The sequence below is a fragment of the Mesoplodon mirus genome (assembly GCF_964341445.2).
Source record: "Mesoplodon mirus genome assembly, chromosome: 6".
NCBI classification, from domain to species: domain Eukaryota; kingdom Metazoa; phylum Chordata; class Mammalia; order Artiodactyla; family Ziphiidae; genus Mesoplodon; species Mesoplodon mirus.
Window position 1 is genome coordinate 81,186,328 of NC_138982.1, and position 25,748 is coordinate 81,212,075.

A 25,748-nucleotide genomic window follows, 5' to 3' on the forward strand; every position below is an offset into this window, starting at 1 on the left:
TTAAAAAAAAATAAGAGGTGATCACTGCTCTGAAATAGCACACAGCCTAGTGTCTGTATGTTCCAGAATGTCCTGAACTTTCTAAAGAGATTTTTTTTTAAAAATTCTAAAGTTTTTGTCTTCAATTCTCTCTCTCCCAAGCACTAGTCCCATGTTGCCCAGTGCCCACTGGATCTTGATATCTGAAGGTACAGTTATTTCATATTGGCAAGGTCTCTTATCTAACTCTGACTTAAACTTTCAATCTTAAAGGAAATCCTTTGTGTTGGTTCCCATTCCTTGTGGCTTTTTCCTTCTAATGGTTTTCTCATTTACCTGCCATTCAGGCTCTTTCATTCTCTCATACCTCATATCCAGTGATTACCAAATTTGGTTGATTTTTTTTTTTCCCCCTCACTGCCTTGTCGAGCTATACCTTCTTTCTTTTTCTCATCACTGCTATTCTAGCCAGACCTTTGTCATTATTTGGCTTAACGACTAGTAAGATTCTTGCCTCTGATCTTCTCACTTCCAGTCTTTCTGTATACCAACATTAGAATAATCCCACAGTTCAGTTTGGTCATGTTGTTTCTCCTACACACAAATCTTCTATGGGTTCCTCATAGCCTAGAAAATAAAGCCTGCCCAGTTTTAATTGTACATTTGGGAGCTTCTATAGTCTTGCCTCATCTCCAGATATTCAGCTTTTACAAACCTTATGTATCACTATCTTTGAGATATATTGGTTTTTATGGCCTCTCTGCTTTTGTTCAGTTTCCCTTCTGTCACTCGCATTCTCCTGCTGTCTAAACCCTGTGCATATATGAAGATCCATGTCAGATTCTTCCTTTATGAAATTTCCCAGATGATTCCAGCCAGCCCTATGGATCTTGCTAGTCTAGATTCCTTGAACACTTACTGTTCATAAACTAGGAAATTCCAAATTTTTTCATGACAAGGACTCCATTTTTATTATGTGTGTCTCCAGGATATCCACACACTTAATGTGTTTTTGAATTAATAGTTGCTGATAGCAGATACTTATCAAATCCTTAAAATATGCCAGGTGATCTAAGGCTTTTACATGAGTAGTTTTATAGGAGCTTTACCATTAGTACTATGATATTGGTACTGTTATTATTCAGATAAGGAAACCTACACACAAAGAGATTATAAATTAACTTGTCCAGGGTCATACAGTTAGCAAGTGGATAGATGGGCAGATATTTGAATCCAAGCAGTCTGACTCCAGAGTGCTTTATTATATTTTATCATTGCTGTATCAAACCACTATATTCTGTTCAGAAAATACTTCGGTTAGTTCTTCTTTTTCTTGCTTTTTAAAAAAATTTTAATTTTTCCCTTTATCATAGTTAAGTTATTCAACTGAAATACAGTTTGGTTCATCTGTTTTTGTATGTATCCCTTTGTAGAACTTTATCCCCATTCTTTTTTTTTTTTTTAATTTTTATTTATTTATTTATTTATTCATTTATTTATGGCTGTGTTGGCTCTTCGTTTCTGTGCGAGGGCTTTCTCTAGTTGTGGCAAGCGGGGGCCACTCCTCATCGCGGTGCACGGGCCTCTCGTTGCGGAGCACAGGCTCCAGACGCGCAGGCTCAGTATTTGTGGCTCACGGGGCTAGTTGCTCCGCGGCATGTGGGATCTTCCCAGACCAGGGCTCGAACCCCTGTCCCTTGCATTGGCAGGCAGATTCTCAACCACTACGCCACCAGGGAAGCCCCCCCATTCTTTTTGACTTTTTAAAAAAAATGTATATTTTCAGTCTGTGAAACACTAATGTAGTTCTAAAAGTCAGAGATACACAAATGTCATTCCCTCTGTCTTGTTTCCACTCACTCCCTCTAGATAGCCAATCTCATTTTGTTCTGATTTATTATTTCTGGGTTTCTTTTGCACAAATGAGCAGTAAGTGTACAATCATCCCTTGGTATCCACAGTGGACTGGTTCCAGGACCCCCAGTGGATACCAAAATCTGCAGATGCTCTAGTCCCGTATATAAAATGGTGTGGTATTTCCATATAACCTAAGCTCATCCTCCCATATACTTTAAACCATCTCTAGATTACTTATAATACCTTGTTGATGCTATGTGAATAGTTGTAAATACAATTTAAATACTATGTAAATAGTTGCTGATGTGGCAAATTGAAGTTTTGATTTTTGGAACTTTCCAGAGCTTTTCCCCCCTGAATATTTTTGATCCCAGCTTGGCTGAATCCCTGGTTGTGGAATCCATGAATTCAGAGGGTGACTGTAGTTCTCTTGGTTTCTTTCTTACACAAAGTGTAGTATTAGAGATACTCTTTTGTACTTTCCTTTTCTGTTAACTATAGTTCCTGAAAGTCATTGCTTATCAGTTCAGAGATTTTTCTCATCCTTTTTAGAGCTTCATAGTATTGCAGAGTTGATTGCAACCATTCTTCTATGTATGGATATTGAATTACTCTTCAATATTTTGTAATCTCCAAGGGGGCTGTTATGAAAAACTTTGTGCATAGGTATTTTTTATTAGATGTGTATCTTCACAATAAATTAAGAGAACTAGGGCTGCTGAATGAAAACATAAACATACATGTAGTTTTGTATGATATTGCTAAATTCCCCTGCATAAGAGCTTGTACAGATTTGCATTCTCTCTAGTAATATATGAATGCCTATTTACCTACAAGGTTTGACAACATGCATTGATTTACTTTTTCAGTTTTTGCCAATCTGATAGGTGAGAAATGGTATCTCGTAGTTTTAATTTACAATCTTATGAATGTAGTTTAACATCTTTTCATGTGTTTAATGTCCACTTTTATCATATCTGGATTTTAGTTGTGATTAGAAAGGCTCTTCCTTATAAAGTCTTATAGAAAGCCTTTTCCTCAGGTTAAAGAGAAATTTATCCATATTTTCTAGCAGTTGTAAGTTTTCACTTTTTACAGTTAGATCCCTGATCCATTTGAAGTTTGTTCCTGTGTGTGGAGTTTATTCCTATGTATGGTATGAGTTATTGATCTAATCTTATCCTTTCTAAATCATTAATCATTTGTCTCATTTATTAAAAAGTCTATGTTTGTTCCAGTGATTTGAGATGCTATTGTTATTATATGCTGAATTTCCACATGTAATTTGGTCTATTTCTGGACTTTCTATTCTGTTCTACTAGGTCATTTGCATATATCTAAGTCAGTACCACATTGTTTTAATTATAGAGCTCTATAGTATATTTCAATGTCTGGTAGGGCTAATCTGCCCATGTAGCTTTTCTTTTTCATGTTTTTCTAGCTATTTTTGGATGTTTATTTTTCCCGATGAACTTTGGTATCATTTTGACTAACTCCATGAAAAAGCTCGTTGATATTTTTAGTTGGAATTTCATCAAATTTATAAACTAACTTAGGGAGTTAAATCACCTGTCCATGATGCTGAATTACCTTATCCAGGAATAAGAGATGCCTTTCCATTTGTTCAAGTTTACTTTTGTATCTTTTAGGAGTTTTACTTATATAGGCTTTGATATTTCTTATTAAGCTTATTCCTAAGTATCTTATTGCTTTTGTTGCTATTATATAATTTTGTTTTTCTTTTTCTTTTTTTCTGCTAAATGCTATAACGTGGCAGGCTGTGTGATACCAGGCTCAGTTCTTTCCAGTGTATCACCTTTTCTTTGTGAAACTTAAGTATTCTTTGCTCTCCTTGCTAAATGTTAGCTGTTTCCAAAAATACAAAATTTGGTGTATTGACAAATTCATTTCTCTTGATTATCATAAAATAGGCATTTTTCTGACAACTTAAAATTCTGTAGTTTCACATTTGTAATTTTTACATAGCTGCTACCTAGGATTAAATAATCATGTATTTTGCATTAAATAATTACGTATTTTCAGGAAAAGGTGGAATAGGATCTTCTTGCACAATTACATAAACCAACATGCTTAACCTGCCAGGTGTCAGTGAGAGGCAGTTTGTTGTGGTGAAAAAACAAGAAGAGAAAGAATGGTCAGAGATAGAAAGAAAACAAGAGTAATTATCCCTGCACTGTAGTCATGAAAACTATATCTAAGATACTGAACCTTTTTTTTTGTTTAAAGAATTTCTGGGGGCCTCCCTGGTGGCGCAGTGGTTGAGAGTCCGCCTGCCGATGCAGGGGATACGGGTTCGTGCCCCGGTCTGGGAGGATCCCATATGCCGCGGAGCGGCTGGGCCCGTGAGCCATGGCCGCTGAGCCTGTGCGTCCGGAGCCTGTGCTCCGCAACGGGGGAGGCCACAACAGTGAGTGGCCCGCGTACAGCAAAAAAAAAAAAAAAAAAAAAAAAGAATTTCTGGTGTAACAAGTTTCATTTCGGTAGTGTTTTACTTAAAATTTGAATACTTTTTTCCTTCTGGACCCATCATACTGTGGCAAATAACTAAAATTAAGCAACTTCAATTGGCCAGTTTGAAAGTGCTTGTGATAGAAAATGCTATTGTGGTGTTAGGGGTAGAGTCCAGCTAGGTACCTAATGTAGGAGACCTTTGATATTAGAGCAGGGAGAAGATTAATCAATCCCAAAGGCTACAGATGGTTGTTGAGGCTGGCTTTTCCAATTTGAAAATCAGTAAGCTACATTTTAATTAATTAGTAATCTTAGCTTCATTAACTATTAATTTCAGTTCTCCTTTGAACTAAGTCATAGGTTTCAGGTGTCCTGCTTAGTTTCATTTGTTCTGTAGTTAGGATGTGGGGGTGAAGTGAAGTGTCACTGTTGTTCTGTTGTGAATAGAGAATTGGAGCCCTACTTTAATATATACCATTTTGGAGAGTGAGGAGAGAGAATGTCTGGGCTCAGTCCTTAAGGATATGATTATTTTCTTATGATATTCTGGAGACAACAAAGGAGAAATAAGACCTTGGTCCACTATTAGTTTTGTAAGCTTAAGCATATCCATTAACTTTATGAGCTTCAATTTCATCATGTGTACAATGGGAATGCTGTTACTACAGCAATGCCCCAGTCCAGTGTTTGGTGCATAAAAGAACTCAATAAGTATTGTGCTCCCTTTTTACTCCAACATTGTGCTCCCTTTTTACTCCAACATTGTGTGAATCAAATGAAACAATGTATTATGAGAACATTTACTAAATTTTAAAACTCCTTATAATTAAGTTCTGTTGGTTTTAATTTTAGGCTTCTGAATTACTACAAACTGCTATTTACTTTGGATTTTTTTCAGTGCAAGGTTGAACCATCAGAGGAGTCCAATGTCTCCTGGGAAAAGAGCTTCATTAAATATGTCTGCCATGCTGAGTCATTGGCAGGGAACAGCTCATGAGAAGCTTGGCTTGGCCCCAAACAAGAGAATAGCTTTGAGAGCTCAGCAGCTGGGACCATTGGTCAATAATGTTTTCTGCAGTGGGATATCTGAGAGGCACATTTTCATAGATGACATACCAAACTTCCTAAGGATATAGACTATTTTATGCTACTTTCCCAAGTGCCTATGTAGAATGACTGGTAAAATGTTTTTTCAGATTGAATTTTCAGAGACTGTACAAAGGTTTATTGGTAAGGATTCTATTGATTTTGCTTTAAAATTATATATAGTTTTTTATTGCCTCCATTATTCCAGAGAGAAAAAATGGAGGCATGATATTGTGGTCCTGAATGTCTTCTTTCTGCCTTTCAGTGGCTTGAATGGCTTGAGAGAAAGAGAAATAAAACTTAATAGAAGGCGGCCAGAGCAATTAGGCAAGAAAAAGAAGTAAAAGGCATCCAAATTGGAAAGGAAGAAATAAAACTGTCACTGTTTGCAGATGACATAATATTACATATGGAAAATCCTAAAGACTCCATTAAAAAAAAAAACTGTTAGAATAAACCAATTCAGTAAAGTTGCAGGTTACAGATCAGTGCACACAAATCTCTTGCATTTCTGTATACTAATAACAAACTATCAGAAAGAGAAAGAAAACAATCTCAATAACGGTTGCACTGAAAAGAATAAAATACCTAGTAATATATTTGACCAAGGAAATGAAAGACCTGTATATTGAAAACTCTAAGACATTAATGAAAGAAATTGTTGAAGACACAAATAAATGGAAAGATATTATGTGCTCGTGGATTGAATCAATATTGTTAAAATGTCCATACTACCCAAAACAATCTACGGATTCACTGCAATCCCTATCAAAATTCCAATGTCATTTTTCAAAGAAATAGAACAAATAATCCTAAAATTTGTATAGAAGCACAAAAACCTCAAATAGTCAAAGCATTCTTGAGAAAGAAGAACAAAGCTGGAGATATAATGCTTCATGATTTCAAACTATATTACACAGCTACAGCAATTAAAGCAATATGTTATTAGCATAAAACTAGACACATAGATTAGTGGGACAGAATAGAGAATCCAGGAATAAACCCACACATGGTCAGTTAATTTACAGTGAAGGAGACAAGAATATACAGCAGGGAAAGGACAGCCTTTTCAGTAAATGGTGCGGGGAAAACTGAAGAGCCACATGCAAAAGAATGAAACTTGACAACTGTCTTATACCATACACAAAAATTAACTCAAAATGGATTAAAGACCTGAATGTAAGACCTGAAACCATAAAACTAGAAGAAAACATAAATGGTAAACTCCTTGATGTAGGTCTTGGTGATGATTTTTTGAATCTGACACCAAAACTAGAGGCAACAAAAGCAAAAATAAACAAGTGGGACTACATCAAACTAAAAAGCTTCTGCACAGCAAAGGAAACCATCAACAAAATGAAAAGGCAGTCCACTGAATGGGATAAAATATTTGCAAATCATATGTCTGATAACAGGCTAATATAAAAAAAAAACCCAACAATCCAATTAAAAAATGGGCACAGGACCTGAATAGACATTTTTCTGAAGAAGACATCCAGATGGCCGACAAGTACATGAAAGGTTGCTCAACATCACTTATCATCAGGGAAAGGCAAATCAAAACCACAGTGAGATATCACCTCACACCTGTTAGAATGGCTATTATGAAAAAGACAAGAAATAACAAGTGTTGGCAAGGATGCGGAGAAAGGGAACGTTTGTGTGCTGTTTGTGGGAATGTAGATTGGTAGAGGCACTATGGAAAAAAGTATGGAGGTTCCTCAAAATATTAAAAAAAGAACTACCATAGGATCCAGCAATTCTACTTTTGGATATTTATCTGAAGAAAATGAAAATACTAACTTGAAAAGATATATGTACCCCATGTTCATTGCAGCATTATTTACAATAGTCAGGATATGGAAACAACCTAAGTGTCCATCAGTGGATGAATGGATAAAGAAATTGTGGGGTGTGTGTGTGTGTTTGTGTGTGTGTTGTGTGTATGATGGAACATTATTCAGCCATAAAGAGAAGGAAATCCTGACATTGTGACAACGTGGATAGACCTTGAGGGCATTATGCTAAGTGAAATAAGTCAGAAAAACACAGATGCTAGATGCTCTCTCTTATGTATGAAATCTTAAAAAATGAACAGCAGCAACAACAAAAAACAAGCTTGTAGATATAGAGAACAGATTGGTGGTTGCCAGAGGCAGGAGGTGGGAGAAATAGGTGAAGGGGGTCAAAAGGTAAAAAGAAAAAACCCTTAAATATGAGGCATAGTACACTTCTGAGTTTTCTCACTTTTTTTCTTTTAATTTATTATTCTTCAGTGTTTATACCTTTTCAAATTCCTATATGTCTGTGGTAAGTTCCAAAGAAGTGTTTAGCATCCGGAGTTAGATCTGCTCTTTTGACTAGTTTCGCTGAAGGCTTTGCAATTTTTGTGGATGGTCAGCTGCTTGATTCTTTTTTTATTAACAGTTTTATTGAGATATAATTCCTATACCATAAATTTCACCCTTTTAAAGTAAACACTCTTTCACCCTTTTAAAGTATATACATTGGTTTCAGTATAGTCACAGAGTTGTGCAACTGTCACTGCTAATTCTAGAATATTTTCATCACCTCAAAAAGGAACTCTTTTAATAGTTCCCTATTCAATTCTTATTAATAGTCCCTCCCCATCCTCCTCTTCCCCTAGGTCCTGGCAATCACTAATCTACTTTCTATCTCTATGGATTTGCCCATTCTGGACATTTCATATAAATGGAATCATAATATATGACCTTTTTGTTTCTGTCTTCTTTCACTTGGAATAATGTATTGAAGGTTCATCCACGTTGTACTGTCTCAGTACTTAAGTACTTTTTGTGGATGAATAATATTCCATTTTATGGATATGCTGCATTTTGTTTATCCATTCGTCAGTTGATGAACATCTGAGTTGTCTTCCTTTTTTGGCTCTAATGAATGATGCTCCTCTGAACATTTGCATACAAGTTTTTGTGGGGACTTTTTTTTTAACAGTTCTCTTGGGTATATACTTGGAAGTATGGTGGGTCATGTGGTGACTGTGCTTAACATTATGAGGAAGTGCGAACTTGTTTTCCAAAGCCGCTGTACCATTCTACAATCCACAAGCACTGGATAAACATTGCACTTTCTCCACATCATTGCCAATACTTGTTATTATCTGGTTTTTGATGATATCTGTCTTAGAGTAAACTGATACATCTTGTCTTGATTTGAATTTCCTGGTGGCTAATGAGGTTGGGCATCTCTTCATCTTTTCTTTTATTGGCCATTAGTATGTGTTCTTTGGAGAAATGTCTGTTGAATTTCTTTTTTTTTAATTAATTAACTAATTATTATTTTTGGCTGCATTGGGTCTTCATTGCTGCGTGTGGGCTTTCTCTAGTTGCGGCGATCGGGGGGCTACTCTTCATTGCGGTGCGCGGGCTTCTCATTGTGGTGGCTTCTCTTGTTAAGGAGCACGGGCTCTAGGTGCGCGGGCTTCAGTAGTTGTGGCTCTTGGGCTCTAGAGAGCAGGCTCAGTAGTTGTGGTGCATGGGCTTAGTTGCTTCCTGGCATGTGGCATCTTCCCGGACCAGGGCTTGAACCTGTGTCCCCTGCATTGGCAGGCAGATTCTTAACCACCGACAGCAGGGAAGTCCCTGTCTGTTGAATTTCTTTACCCACTAGAATTTTTTTTTAATTTGAAATTTTCTCTATTTAACAGATAACTATTTTTTGAGCAGTTTTAGTTTTACAGAAAAATGAATGGAAAGTACAGTGTTCCTGTATACACTCTTCTCAGTTCCCCCGTTTTCAACCTTTTGCGTTAATGTAGATTTGTTACAATCGTAGCAATATTGATGTATTAGTAGTAATTAAAGTCCATAGTTTGCATTATGGTTCAGTATTTGTGTTGTATAGTCTGTGGACTTTGGCAAATGTATAATGACATGTTTCCATCATTACAGTGTCATGCAGAATAGTTTCACTGCCCTAAAAATTCCCTGAGCTTCACTTATTCATCCCTCCCTTCCTCACCTCAACCCTGACGACCACTGATTTTTTAAAAAACTGTTTCTGTAGTTTTGCCTCTTCTAGAATGTCATATACTTGGAATCAAACAGTACATACATAGCCTTTTCAGATTGACTTTTTTTAACTTAGCAGTATGCATTTAATATGTCTGCATAGCTTTTCTTGGCATGATAGCTCATTTCTTTTTCTCTCTGAAAAAATACAATTATATGCATATACTGCAATTTGTTTTTTTTATTTGCTTATTGAAGGACATCTTGGTTGCTTCCAGGTTTTGGCAATTATGAATAAAGTTGCTGTAAACATTCATGTGCAGGTTTTTGTGTGGATATAAGTTTTCAGGTCATTTGGGTAAATACCAAGTAGCACAGTTGCTAGATTGTATGGTAAGAGTATGGTTCAGTTTTTCAAGAAACTGCCCAATTATCTTCCAAAGTGACTGCACAGAATAATTTTGTATTCCCACCAGCGTTGATGAGAGTTCCTGTTGCTCTGCATCCTTACCAGCCTTTGGTGTTACCAGTGTTTTGGGTTTTAGCCATGCTAATAGGAGTGCAGTAGTATCTCACTGTTGTTTAAATTTGCACTTCCCGATGAAATACAGTGTTGAGCATCTTTTCATATGCCTATATGCCATCCATATATCTTCTTTGATGAGGTGTCCTTTCAAGTCTTTTGCCCATTACTAATGGTTGACTGTTTTCTTCTATTGAGTTTTAAGGGTTCTTTGTATATTTTAGTTAACAGTTCTTTATCAGGTAAGTGTTTTCCAGTGCTTTTCTCCCAGTCTGTGACTTGTCTTTTCATTAGTGTCTTAGACCAGAAATTTTTAATTTTAGTGAAAAGTCCAATTTACAACTTTTTTCTTTCGTGGATTGTGCTTTTGGAGTTGCATCTAAAAAGTCACTGCCCAAAGCAAGGACACCTAAATTTTCTCCCATATTATCTTGTAGTGTTTTATAGTTTTCCCTTTTACATTTAGGTATGTGATCCATTTTGAGTTAATTTTTGTGAAAGATGTAAGATCGGTGTCGAGATTCATTTCTTTGCTGTTCAGTTGTTACAGCACTATTTGTTGAAAAGACTATCCTTTCTCCTTTGAAATGCCTTTGTTCCTTTGTCAAAGTTCAGTTAATTATACCTGGGGCTATTTCTGTACTCTCTGTTCTGATCCAGTGATCTATTTGTTTGTTCTTTCTCTAATATCATGTCCATTTTTACTCTAGCTTTTTTTTTTTTTTTTTTTTGCGGTACATGGGCCTCTCACTGCTGTGGCCTCTCCCGTTGCGGAGCACAGGCTCCGGACGCACAGGCTCAGCGGCCATGGCTCACGGGCCCAGCCGCTCCGCGGCATGTGTCATCTTCCCGGACCAGGGCACGAACCCGTGTCCCCTGCATCAGCAGGCGGACTCTCAACCACTGCGCCACCAGGGAAGCCCGATTGCTTTCTTTTTTGATTGGTCACTTTGAGTTTATAGAAATGCAATCAATTTTTGTATTCATTTTACTTTAGTATCCTAAAACTTTGCTGAAATCGTTTCTTATTTCTAACAGGGCTTTGTGGGATTTTTTTGTTTTTAATTCTTCAGGGTTTTCTACATGTAAGATCATCTCATCTGTAAACAGAAATAATTTTACTTATTTTTCCAATTTGGATGTCTTTTTTTTTTTTTTTTTAGTTTTTTTTTTTATCTTTATTGGAGTATAATTGCTTAACAATGGTGTGTTAGTTTCTGCTCTATAACAAAGTGAATCAGCTATACACATACACATGTTCCCACATCCCCTCCCTCTTGCGTCTCCCTCCCACCCTCCCCATCCCACTCCTCCAGGCAGTCACAAAGCACCAAGCTGATCCCCCTGTGCTATGCGGCTGCTTCCCACCAGCTATCTACCCCACGTTTGGCAGTGTATATATGTCCATGCCTCTCCCTCGCTTTGTCACAGCTTACCCTTCCCCCTCCCCATATCCTCAGGTCCATTCTCAAGTAGGTCTGTGTCTTTATTCCCGTTTTACCCCTAGGTTCTTCATGACATTTTTTTTTTAATTCCATATATATGTGTTAGCATACGGTATTTGTCTTTCTCTTTCTGACTTACTTCACTCTATGACAGACTCTAGGTCCATCCACCTCATTACAAATAGCTCAGTTTCGTTTCTTTTTATGGCTGAGTAATATTCCATTGTATATATGTGCCACATCTTCTTTATCCATTCATCTGATGATGGACACTTAGGTTGTTTCCAGCTCCGGGCTATTGTGAATAGAGCTGCAATGAACATTTTGGTACATGTCTCTTTTTGAATTACGGTTTTCTTAGGGTATATGCCCAGTAGTGCGATTGCTGGGTCATATGGTAGTTCTATTTGTAGTTTTTTAAGGAACCTCCATACTGTTCTCCATAGTGGCTGTACCAATTCACATTCCCACCAGCAGTGCAAGAGTGTTCCCTTTTCTCCACACCCTCTCCACCATTTATTGTTTCTAGATTTCTTGATGGTGGCCATTCTGACTGGTGTGAGATGATATCTCATTGTAGTTTTGATTTGCATTTCTCTAATGATTAATAATGTTGAGCATTCTTTCATGTGTTTGTTGGCATTCTATATCTTCTTTGGAGAAGTGCCTATTTAAGTCTTCTGCCCATTTTTTGGATTGGGTTGTTTGTTTTTTTGCTATTGAGCTGCATGAGCTGTTTATAAATTTTGGAGATTAATCCTTTGTCAGTTGCTTCATTTGCAAATATTTTCTCCCATTCTGAGGGTTGTCTTTTGGTCTTCTTTATGGTTTCCTTTGCTGTGCAAAAGCTTTGAAGTTTCAATAGGTCCCATTTGTTTATCTTTGTTTTTATTTCCATTTCTCTAGGAGGTGGGTCCAAAAAGATCTTGCTGTGATTTATGTCACAGAGTGTTCTGCCTATGTTTTCCTCTAAGAGTTTGATAGTTTCTGGCCTTACATTTAGGTCTTTAATCCATTTTGAGCTTATTTTTGTGTATGGTGTTAGGGAATGATCTAATCTCATACTTTTACATGTCCCTGTCCAGTTTTCCCAGCACCACTTATTGAAGAGGCTGTCCTTTCTCCACTGTACATTCCTGCCTCCTTTATCAAAGATAAGGTGACCATATGTGCGTGGGTTTATCTCTGGGCTTTCTATCCTGTTCCATTGATCTATCTTTCTGTTTTTGTGCCAGTACCACACTGTCTTGATTACTGTAGCTTTGTAGTATAGTCTGAAGTCAGGGAGCCTGATTCCTCCAGCTCCATTTTTCGTTCTCAAGATTGCTTTGGCTATTCGGGGTCTTTTGTTTCTCCAAACAAATTTTGAAATTTTTTGTTCTAGTTCTGTGAAAAATGCCAGTGGTAGTTTGATAGGGATTGCATTGAATCTGTAGATTGCTTTGGGTGGTAGAGTCATTTTCACAATATTGATTCTTCCAATCCAGGAGCATGGTATATCTCTCCATCTATTTGTATCATCTTTAATTTCTTTCATCAGTGTCTTATAATTTTCTGCATACAGGTCTTTTGTCTCCTTAGGTAGGTTTATTCCTAGATATTTTATTCTTTTTGTTGCAATGGTAAATGGGAGTGTTTTCTTGATTTCATTTTCAGATTTTTCATCATTAGTGTACAGGAATGCCAGAAATTTCTGTGCATTAATTTTGTATCCTGCTACTTTACTAAATTCATTGATTAGCTCTAGTAGTTTTCTGGTAGCATCTTTAGGATTCTCTGTGTATAGTATCATGTCATCTGCAAATAGTGACAGCTTTACTTCTTCTTTTCCAATTTGGATTCCTTTTATTTCCCTTTCTTCTCTGATTGCTGTGGCTAAAACTTCCAAAACTAAGTTGAATAAGAGTGGTGAGAGTGGGCAGCCTTGTCTTGTTCCTGATCTTAGTGGAAATGGTTTCAGTTTTTCACCATTGAGGACAATGTTGGCTGTGGGTTTGTCATATATGGCCTTTATTATGTTGAGGAAAGTTCCCTCTGTGCCTACTTTCTGCAGGGTTTTTATCATAAATGGGTGTTGAATTTTGTCGAAAGCTTTCTCTGCATCTATTGAGATGATCATATGGTTTTTCTCCTTCAATTTCTTAATATGGTGTATCACATTGATTGATTTGTGTATATTGAAGAATCCTTGCATTCCTGGAATAAACCCCACTTGATCATGGTGTATGATCGTTTTAATGTGCTGTTGGATTCTGTTTGCTAGTATTTTGTTGAGGATTTTTGCATCTATGTTCATCAGTGATATTGGTCTGTAGTTTTCTTTCTTTGTGACATCCTTGCCTGGTTTTGGTATCAAGGTGATGGTGGCCTCATAGAATGAGTTTGGGAGTGTTCCTTCCTCTGAAATTGCTTGGAAGAGTTTGAGAAGGATGGGTGTTAGCTCTTCTCTAAATGTTTGATAGAATTCGCCTGTGAAGCCATCTGGTCCTGGGCTTTTGTTTGTTGGAAGATTTTTAATCACAGTTTCAATTTCAGTGCTTGTGATTGGTCTGTTCATATTTTCTATTTCTTCCTGATTCAGTCTTGGCAGGTTGTGCATTTCTAAGAATTTGTCCATTTCTTCCAGGTTGTCCATTTTATTGGCATAGAGTTGCTTGTAGTAATCTCTCATGATCTTTTGTATTTCTGCAGTGTCAGTTGTTACTTCTCCTTTTTCATTTCTAATTCTATTGATTTGAGTCTTCTCCCTTTTTTTCTTGATGAGTCTGTCTAATGGTTTGTCTATTTTGTTTATCTTCTCAAAGAACCAGCTTTTAGTTTTATTGATCTTTGCTATCGTTTCCTTCATTTCTTTTTCATTTATTTCTGATCTGATTTTTATGATTTCTTTCCTTCTGCTAGCTTTGGGGGTTTTTTGTTCTTCTTTCTCTAATTGCTGTGGGTGCAGGGTCAGGTGGTTTGCTCGAGATGTTTTCTGTTTCTTAAAGTGGGATTGTATTGCTATAAACTTCCCCCTTAGAACTGCTTTTGCTGCGTCCCATAGGTTTTGGGTCTTCGTGTCTCCATTGTCATTTGTTTCTAGGTATTTTTTAATTTCCTCTTTGATTTCTTCAGTGATTACTTCGTTATTGAGTAGTGTATTGTTTAGCCTCCATGTGTTTGTATTTTTTACAGATCTTTTCCTGTAATTGATGTCTAGTCTCATAGCATTGTGGTCAGAAAAGATACTTGATAGAATTTCAATTTTCTTAAATTTACCAAGGCTTGATTTGTGACCCAAGATATGATCTATCCTGGAGAATGTTCCATGAGCACTTGAGAAAAATGTGTATTCTGTTGTTTTTGGATGGAATGTCCTATAAATATCAATTAAGTCCATGTTGTTTAATGTATCATTTAAAGCTTGTGTTTCCTTATTTATTTTCATTTTGGATGATCTGTCCATTGGTGAAAGTGGGGTGTTAAAACCCCCTACTATGATTGTGTTACTGTCGATTTCCCCTTTTATGGCTGTTAGTATTTTCCTTATGTATTGAGGTGCTCCTATGTTGGGTGCATAAATATTTACAATGGTTATATCTTCCTCTTGGATTATGTAGTGTCCTTCTTTGTCTGTTGTACTAGTCTTTATTTTAAAGTGTATTTTGTGTGATATGACAATTGCTACTCCAGCTTTCTTTTGGTTTCCATTTGCATGGAATATCTTTTTCCATCCCCTTACTTTCAGTCTGTATGTGTCTCTAGGTCTGAAGTGGGTCTCTTGTAGACAGCATATATATGGGTCTTGTTTTTGTATCCATTCAGCCAATATGTGTCTTTTGGTGGGAGCATTTAGTCCATTTACATTTAAGGTAATTATCGATATGTATGTTCCTATTCCCATTTTCTTAATTGTTTTGGGTTTGTTGTTGTAGGTCTTTTCCTTCTCTTGTGTTTCTTGCCTAGAGAAGTTCCTTTAGCATTTGTTGTAAAGCTGGTTTGGTGGTGCTGAACTCTCTCAGCTTTTGCTTGTCTGTAAACGTTTTAATTTCTCCATCAAATCTGAATGAGATCCTTGCTGGGTAGAGTAATCTTGGTTGCAGGTTTTTTCTCCTTCATCACTTTAAATATGTCCTGCCAGTCCCTTCTGGCTTGCAGAGTTTCTGCTGAGAGATCAGCTGTTAACCTTATGGGGGTTCCTTTATGTGTTATTTGTTGTTATTCCCTTGCTGCTTTTAATATGATTTCTTTGTATTTAATTTTTGACAGTTTGATTAATATGTGTCTTGGCGTATTTCTCCTTGGATTTATCTTGTATGGGACTCTCTGTGCCTCCTGGACTTGATTAACTATTTCCTTTCCCATATTAGGGAAGTTTTCAACTATAATCTCTTCACATATTTTCTCAGTCCCTTTCTTTTTCTCTTCTTCTTCTGGAACCCCTATAATTCGAATGTTGGTGTGTTTAATATTGTCCCAGAGGTCTCTGAGACTGTCCTCAGTTCTTTTCATTCTTTTTTCTTTATTCTGCTCTGCAGTAATTATTTCCACTATTTTATCTTCCACCTCAGTTATCCGTTCTTCTGCCTCAGTTTTGCTGCTGTTGATCCCATCTAGAGTATTTTTCATTTCATTTATTGTGTTTCTAATCATTGCTTGTATCATCTTTAGTTCTTCTAGGTCCTTGTTAACTGTTTCTTGCATTTTGTCTATTCTATTTCCAAGATTTTGGATCATCTTTACCATCATTATTCTGAATTCTTTTTCAGGTACACTGCCTATTTCCTCTTCATTTGTTAGGTCTGGTGGGTTTTTATCTTGCTCCTTCTCCTGCTGTGTGTTTTTCTGTCTTCTCATTTTGCTTATCTTACTGTGTTTGGTGTGTCCTTTTTGCAGGCTGCAGGTTCGTAGTTCCCGTTGTTTTTGGTGTCCGTCCCCAGTGGCTAAGGTTGGTTCCGTGGGTTGTGTAGGCTTCCTGGTGGAAGGGACTAGTTCCTGTGTTCTGGTGGATGAGGCTGGATCTTGTCTTTCTGGTGGGCAGGTCCACGTCTGGTGGTGTGTTTTGGGTTATCTGTGGCCTTTTTATGATTTTAGGCAGCCTCTCTGCTAATGGGTGGCATTGTGTTCCTGTCTTGCTAGTTGTTTGGCATAGGGTGTCCAGCAGTGTAGCTTGCTGGTCGTTGAGTGAAGCTGGGTGCTGGTGTTGAGATGGAGATCTCTGGAAGATTTTCGCTGTTTGATATTATGTGGAGCTGGGAGGTCTCTTGTGGACCAGTGTCCTGAAGTTGGCTCTCCCACCTCAGAGGCACAGCACTGTCTCCTGGCTACAGCACCAAGAATCTTTCATCCACACGGCTCAGACTCCTCAGTTTGGGATGATTCGTTGTCTATTCATGTATTCCACAGATGCAGGGTACATCAAGTTGATTGTGGAGCTTTAATCCGTTGCTTCTGAGGCTGCTGGGAGAGATTTCCCTTTCTCTTCTTTGTTCTTACAGCTCCCAGGGCTCAGGTTTGGATTTGGCCCCGCCTCTGCGTGTAGGTTGACGGCGGGCGTCTCTTCTTCGCTCAGGCAGGACAGGGTTGAAGGAGCAGCCGCTTCGGGGACTTTGCCTCACTCAGGCCGGTGGGGAGGGAGGAGCACGGAGTGCGGGGCGAGCCTGCGGCGGCAGAGGTCGGCGTGACATTGCACCAGCCCGAGGCACGCTGTGCGCTCTCCCGGGGAAGCCGTCCCTGGATCCCGGGACCCCGGCAGTGAAGGGCTGCACAGGCTCCCCGGAAGGGGACAGTGACCTGCGCTCGCACACAGGCCTCTTGGCAGTGGCAGCAGCAGCCCCAGCGCCCCACGCCCATCTCTGGGGTCCGCGCTTTCAGCCGCGGCTCGCGCCTGTCTCTGGAGCTCATTTAAGCAGCGCTTATAATCCCCTCTCCTCAGCAACAGGAAACAAAGAAGGAAGAAAAAGGCTCTTGCCTCTTTGGCAGGTCCAGACTTTTTCCCGGACTCCCTCCCAGCTAGCTGTGGCGCATTAGCCCCTTTCAGGCTGTGTTTATGCCGCCAGCCCCAGTTCTCTCCCTGTGATCTGATGGAAGCCGGAGCCTCAGCTCCCAGCCCCGCCCGCCCTGGCCGGCGAGCAGACAAGCCTCTCGGGCTGATGAGTGCCGGTCAGCACCGATCCTCTGTGCGGGAATCTCTCCGCTTTGCCCTCCACACCCCTGTTGCTGTGCTCTCCTCCGCGACTTGGAAGCTTTCCCCCTCTGCCACCTGCAGTCTCCGCCCACGAAGGGGCTTCCTAGTGTGTGGAAACCTTTCCTCCTTCAAGGCTCCCTCCCACTGGTGCAGGTCCCGTCCCTATCCTTTTGTCTCTGTTTATTCTTTTTTCTTTTGCTCTACCCAGGTACGTGGGGGAGTTTCTTGCCTTTTGGGATGTCTGAGGTCTGCCAGCGTTCAGTAGGTGTTCTGTAGGAGTTGTTCCACGTGTAGCTGTATTTCTGGAGTATCTGTGGGGAGGAAGGTGACTTCCGCGTCTTACTCTTCTGCCATCTTCCCCCGAAGTTCTACTTTTCTTTTTAACTTTATTCAGTAGTTGTACTTGAGTCTACAATGTACATTTTACTACTTTTTTTTTTTTTTTTTTGTGGTATGCGGGCCTCTCACTGTTGTGGCCTCTCCCGTTGCGGAGCACAGGCTCCAGACGCACAGGCTCAGCAGCCATGGCTCACAGGCCCAGCTGCTCCGCGGCATGTGGGATCTTCCCAGACCGGGGCATGAAGCCGTGTCCCGTGCATTGGCAGGCGGACTCTCAACCACTGCGCCACCAGGGAAGCCCCATTTTACTACTTTTTGAAGTCCATTTTCAATTAACACTATACTACTTCACTGATAGTGAAAGTACCTCAGGGCAGAGTATTCCCAGTTCCCCCTTTCCATTCCATATGACATTGCTATCATTAATATCACTAATCTGTAAGATATCATCACTGAATGCATTGTTGCTGTTATTATTTTGAACAAATGGTTATATGTTAGATCAATTAAGAATAAGAAAAATAAAATATATTTTACTTTTATTATTCTTTTTCTAATGCTCTTTCTTTATACAGACCTGATATTACCTGTGTCATTTTTCTTCCTTCTCATGAATTTTATGTTTTAACATTTCTTGGATAGCAGGTCTACTCTTGACAAATTCCGTCAATTTTTATTTTTCTGAGAAAAATCTCTATTTCTCCTTTACATTTGAAGAATAATTTTGCTGGATACAGAATTCTTGAGTGTTGGGGGTTTTTCCTTTCAACACTTCAAATATTTTACTTTATTCTTCCCTTGCTTGTATGACTTTTGAGGAGAAGTCCAAGTAATTTTTTATCTTCGCTTGTCAATAAGTGAGTTTTTATTCTCCCCTCCTCTGGCTTCTTTCAAGATTTCCTCTTTGTCTTTGATCTTTTGCATTTTAAATATGATATACTTAGGTGTAGATTTTTTGGTATTTGTCCTCTTCCTATACCTGTGGTTTAGTCTATGATACTAATTTTGAGAAATTCTCAATTATTGCTTCAAATGCTTTTTCTGTTTTTTCTTTTCTCCTTGTGTTATTCCCATTATGCGTGTGTTACACCTTTTGTAATTGTCCCACGTTGTTCTTGGATATTGTATTTTGTCTCTTTCATTCTTTGTTCTCTTTGCATTTCAGTTTTGGAAGTTTCTATGGACATTTCTTCAAGCTCACCGATTCCTTCCTTGGCCATGTCCAGTGTATTGATGAATGCATCAAAGACATTGTTAATTTCTGTTACAGTGTTTTTTATTTCTTTTGAATCTTTCTTAGAGTTTCCATCTCTCTCTGTATACATTATCCATCTGTTCTTGTGTGTTACCTACTTTTTTGATTAGAGTCCTTAGCATAATAATCAGTTGTTTTAAATTCCTACTCTGATAATTCTAATATCTCTGCTATGTTCAGTTCTGATGCCTGCTCTCTGTGTATTGACACTCTGATTTTTGTCTTCTAGTATTCCTTGTGATGTTATGATGAAAACTGGACATGATATACTGAGTAAAAGTCACTTAAGAAAATATATAGGCCTTTAGTGTGAGGTTTTATGTTTATCTGGCAAGAATTAGACTGTGTTTACTGTTTACTGTAGCTGTAGGTGCCAGAAGTTAAAATTTCCTCTGGTGGCCTTTTATTTTGTCTCTCCTCTCGTCTTTGGGTTTCCTGAGAAAACTCTTCTTAAATAAAGTCTGAGACATGCAGTTCTTTCCATTATATTTCTCTGCTATTATAGGAAAGCCCTATATAAGTGGTGGTAATGTGTGGAGGGAGGGAAAGTGTTCTATATTCCTAAAATTGTCTCAGTGTCTTAATGAGCCTGTGTTCTGGGCTTGACCTTTATATATGTTTCTCAACTTTTTGTTCTTCCTGCCCCCAATAGGTGAGACAAGAAGGCTGGAGAGGGCTGGAGTTTTTATATTTCCCTTCCTTCACATGGAAGGCTAGATGAGGTTAGAGTTGGTTATTTCACTTCCCCCACTTGGACGTCTACACAAGGCTAGAGTTGGGCATTTCCTTTCCCCCAGTTCAGTTAGCTCTGTTAGAATAGTTTTTCTTATGGGAAGTCTTAAGAAGAAGAGAATGCTCTAGGCCCATTTTTAAATGGCTACTTTTTTCTTCTTCCTGCTTCCAGCAGATGTTTCTTAGATATTCACTGTGAGAACCTGGTAAGGCTCCTGGAGGTAAAACTGAGAAAAGTGTGGTCCACCCTCTGGAGTTTTTAACTCTTGAGATTTGTTCACACTTGCACCTCTGTCAGTTACAGTTTAAGTTTTCCTGTACTGGTACTGGTTCTACAGGCAATTTCTGCTCCTGGGCTTCTCCTCCAGTAAGCTGTGATTCTGTGTGTCTGCCTGTTTGTCTGCAGTTTTTAGGGCAGCAGCTTGCCCTGTGACCTCAGTTCTCTGATGGACTTAAGAGGGTTGGTTTTCAGTTTATTCAGCTCTTTTCTTGTGAAGATGGGAGGGATGACTTCCAAGCTCCTATGCCAGACTGGAGACCAGAAGTCCTTCCTTTGCTCATTTAAAAATAGATTTTAAAGGAATTATACTCCAATAAAGATGTTTAAAAAAATCTCTTTATTCTTGAATAGAGTTCTTAATTCTGGATACCAGCCCCTTACCAGATATATAATTTACAAATGTTTTTTCCAGTCTGTAGGTTGTCTTTCCACTTTCTTGATAGTTTCCTTTGAAGTACACGTGTTTTTCATTTTGATGAAACCCAGTTTATCTGTTTTTTTCTGTGTGTGTGTGTGTGTGTGCGCACGCGCGTGTGTGCGTGTGTGTGTGCGTGCTCTGGTGTTACATCTAAGGATCTTTGCCTAACCCAAGGTCACAAAGATTTACTCTTTTGATTTCTTTTAAGAGTTTTATAATTCTTTTTTGCATGGGGATATCCAGTTGTCCAGGTTCCATTTGTTGACAGCATTATTCTTTTCCTATTGAATTGTCTTGGCAGTCTTTATCAAATAAATGTAGGCATTTCTGGACTCTCAGTTTAAGTGCATTGATCTATATATGTGTCTGTGCCACCACCACACTGACTTCATTACTTTAGCTTTGTAGTACAATATGAAATCTGGAAGTGTGAGTCCTCCAACTTTTTTCTTCTTTAGTAAGATTATTTTGGCTCATTTGAGTCCCTTGCATTTCTATATGAATTTTATGGTCATCTTGTCATTATCTTAAAAAAATGCAGCTGGAATTTTGATAGGCTTACATTAAATTTTGGGAGTGCCATCTTAATGTAAAGTCTTCTAATCTATTAGGGAATAGATTAGGGAATGTCTTTCTCTTTATTTAGTTCCCTTAATTTTTTTTCTAGTTTTCAGTTACAAATCTTGGTGATTATAATATCTGTACTTGTTTATGCCTCTTTGCCACCATTACTAGTTTTTCATTTTCCTAATGCTCAAAAAATATTGAATAGAGCCCTTTATTAAGTAAATTGGACAAGTTAGTTCACTTCTCTGGATTTGTTTTCTGTTGGTAAGATATAAGCGGAAATATTTAATGCTTATAAGGTTTTTTTTTCCTCAGAATAATATGAGGGAAGTTGTATAAAATACCTTTTTAAAGCTGTGAAGCAGTATCCAAGTATCAGGACCTTCTCTCTTCAAATTAGATTTTACCATCTTTAGCTTGGGATGATCTAGTCAGATTTATCTGAATAAGCTCCCTTACCTTACCCTTCCACTAAAAAACCTTCAGTGACTTTTTGAGTTACAGGATCAAGTGTAAGCTAAGGCTAGCCAACTCAGTCTGTATATACTGTGTGCAAAGGACTAAATTAGATGTTATGTAGGTCACAAGAAGGGATATGATAGAATATGTGCATTCAAGGAGTTTACAGTCAAGATAAACATTCAAAATGAGAAATATTAAGCAGATCATGTATTTCAGTATCAGATAATGGGGAGTTCATGATTTGTATGACAGAGTATCTTGCTGTGGATTCCCCTCAAAGTTGTGGTTACATGGTTTACATTCACAGACACGGTTTGGGCTAGATAACAACTAAGCTTAAATTTAGGGTTTATTGAGGGCAATTTTATCTGGTCATTGCCATGTAGTACCTGACTGTTGGTGATACTTCCATATTGAATAGAAAAACTTGGGATGTTTTGCAGGGGAGTGAGTGAGTGAGGATAGGGAATTAGGCATGGAGACTTTTCAGTTGAATTGGTAGGTTCTTTCACATCAGTGCATCTTGCAAGGCTTTGTTAAGGTAATTGTATCTTCCTGAGTTCTTTCATTGACATATACTCTAAAAAATATTCTTTCATTGACACGTAAGTATAGTCTTTCACTGACATACTTAAGAGTATATGTCAATAAAAAAATAAGTACATGCTTTTTCATGGGCTAGACCCTGACTGAAGTGGTTATTTTCAGGTCTGCATTGTTGCCCTCTGAGTATAGGGCCCTTGACTAGGTCTTAATCTTGAATGATAAGTTGGAGAGTGATTTGAGAGAAGGTAGACATCACAGCTTAATTCTTCTGAACTGGGGAGCAGTCTTTGTGTTGTGAAGGATTGAGTTTCATGATTTGGGAACTTACTTGTCTCTGTAGTTCCTCCTTCATTTTTCTGACTGGCAGTGACATTTCTTACAGTGAAATGCATCATGTGATGTATCATTTTTGTCAACAGGGGTATTATTTTATGTCATCAATTTAAGTAATTCACCAGTTGATTATTGAGCACTTCATCTGGCCTGGGTCTTGTTCTAGGTTTGGGGGATAACGTAACCTGGACAAAACAAAAATCTATGCCATTTTAGAGCTTATATTTTAATGGGGAGAGATGGACAATAATGAATAAATATCTGAGATAGATATAATATGTTCAGTAATTTGTTGCTCTGGAGAGGAAAAACAGCAAAGAAGAGGGAGGAGAAGGAATGCTAGGAGTGAGTGCCAAGGTGTGACAATGTGGCATTTGAGGAAACATGTAAAGTAGGTGAAAGGGACTGATATTCAGATATTTAGGAGAAGATGGTTCCAGATGGAGGGAATAGCAAATACAAAAACTCTGCCAGGGGTGTCTGAAGTATATGAGGAACAGCTGGATGGTTAGTATGGTAGGTGAGGAGTGAGAGAGCATCAAGTAGTGAGGTCACTGAGTAAGGACAGTGGGAGTGGTGGTGGGTGGGGTAATTGGTAGAAGCCTTGTTAGCCATAGTAAGGGTTTTTGGCTTTCGCTCTGTTCAAAGTGGGGAACCACTGGAGATTTTAAGCAGAGAAATGCCACCATCTGACTTACATTTTAAAATGTAAGGTCACTCTACCTGCTTTGTTGAGCATATGGAAGGTGAACAGGGGAAGCTGAAAGGCCATTTAGGAAGTAACTTGGTGATTTAGGCAAAAGCCTCCAAAAAGACTTGCACTAGGGAGGTGGTGAGAAATGATCCGATCCTGGAGATACACACACACATGCATATATATATATATACACACACAGACACACATATAAATAGTTTTTATATTGAGATAATTGTAGATAACCATGCAGTTAATAGTAAGAAATAATACTGGGAGATCTCTTGTACCCTTTCCCCAGTTTTCCTCCATGATAACATCTTGCAAAACTATAGTACAGTATCAACCAGGATATTGACGTTAGTGTGATCCACCAGTCCTTTTCACATTTCTCCATATCTTCTTGTACTACTTTGTATGTGTGTGTTTGTGTGTATGTTTTAATTCTCCCCAAGTTTATTATATATGTAGGTTTGTGTATTTACTACTACAGTCAAGATACGGAACAGTTCCACCATCACAAGGACCCACTTACTGCCCTTTTATAACCATACTCATTTCTCTCCCCACCATCTTTCTACTCCCAACCTCCAGTTTAACCCCTTGCAACAATCAGTAATCTGTTCCCCATTTCTGTAATATTGTTACTTGAAGAATGCTATATAAATGAAGTCATATACAGTGTGTTACCTTTTGAGACTGGCTTTATTTGCCCAGCATAATTCTCTGGAGATTCATCAAAGTTGTTGCATGTATCAATAATTGGTTCTCTTTTCTTATTACTAACTAGCATTCCATAGTATGTATGTACCACAATTTGTTTATCCATTCGCCCATTGAAAGACATCTATCTGGTAGCTATTCTGAATTCAGCTATGAACATTCAACTGTAGGTTTTTTGTGTAAACATAAATTTCCGTTTCTATTAAATTGCTTCACAGTGCAGTTGCTGGGATCTTGGAAATATTTTGAAGGTGGAGCCAACAGTATTTCTTGACAGATTGAAGATGAGGTCAGAGAGAAAGAGGAATCAAGATTTCAAATTTTTGGCCTGCACGGCTGGAATAGTGGAAATGTCAATAATTGAGACAGGGAGACTATGAGTTGAACAGGTTTAAGGAAGATCAGGAATTTTACTTACGATATATCAAGTTGAGATGTATATTAGAAGAATTGTCAAGTAGGCAGTTGGCTAGATGATTCTGGAGTATTACATAGGAAAGATCTGGTCTGGCAATATAAAATTGGGAGTCATCAGCCTTTAAAGCCCTGAGACTGGAAGAGATAATTGATATAGCTGAAAAGAGGTGAGAGACCAAGCCCTGGCTACTCCATTGTCTAGAAAATAAGGAGATGAGATGAACTAGCAAGTGAAACTATTAATTTGGCTAGGCTTTGAGAACGCTGTGGGTGGTATAGAAAGAGACAAAATTCATATTTTGCTCTAAAGGCACTTATAGTAAGCTAGTTGGGCAAGGGGTGTGTGTGTGTGTGTGTGTGTGTGTGTGTGTGTCTCCAGTGATATATCTGATTTTTATAAGCTACTTTTTGAAAAACAGTGCTTTATATAACAGCACTGAACTATAGTTGTAAAATAAAACAAAGCTAATAGAGTATATAATAAACTCCAAAATAATTCCTAGGTGCTACAGGAATTTAGATATTGGAAAAGATTAGTGTGAGTGGGGGCAGCTGGAGATGGCCTTGAAGAGGTGGGAGTTAAATAGGAACTTAAAGGATGGGTAGAATATATGTAGGAGGGAGGGAGGGTAGAGACATTCCAGTGATGCTAAGTGTGATCAGTGGCTTAGAACTGGGAATGAAATAATATACTCAAGAAGAGTGAGAAGTGGGATCTAGTTATGATCGCATTGGCCTTGAGTGGAGGGTAATATTGAGTTGATAAAGAGGGACGAGATTATGAAGTGATTTAGACTTTATCTGGTAGGAAATGGGAATATTTCTATCACTCTTAAAATTTACTTTGCTAATAACATTTCCACTCCAGATCTCTTTTGTTGCTGTTTTCATGGCATATCTTTTTCCATCATTTTATGCTCAAGTTATTATGTCTTTGAATCTGAATCTAAAGCATGCCTATTATAGAAAGAATATAGTTGGAGCTTGCTTTCTTCTCCAGTCTGACAATCTTTGCCTTTGTATGCTCAATCACATTTTACATAGTTTTTCATATGACTAGATTTACCCCTGCATGTTGCTCTTTGTTTTCTATATCTCTCATGTTGTTTTTGATCCTCCAGTCTCATTTATTGCCTCCCTTTGTATTGAACAAGTTTTTTAGTGTACCATTTTAGGTCCAGTGTTTTTTGTTTTTTTTTGTGTGGTACACAGGCCTCTCACTGTTGTGGCCTCTCCCATTGTGGAGCACAGGCTCCGGACACACAGGTTCAGCGGCCATGGCTCATGGGCCCAGCCACTCCGCGGCATGTGGGATCTTCCCAGACCGGGGCACGAACCCATGTCCCCTGCATCGAGAGGTGGACTCTCAACCACTGTGCCACCAGGGAAGCCCCCAGTGTTGATTTTTAATATTAAAAAAATTATTTTCTTAGTGGCTGCTTTAGTAATTACAATGTGCATTTCA

General features: G+C 38.3%; 1 protein-coding gene across 2 annotated transcripts in view; it reads left to right on the forward strand.

Annotated features, from left to right (window-relative positions):
- The window catches only part of GSK3B (glycogen synthase kinase 3 beta), a 199,592-nt gene that overhangs the window by 66,654 nt on the left and 107,190 nt on the right, over positions 1-25,748 (forward strand). The gene's annotated exons all lie outside the window — the stretch shown is intronic.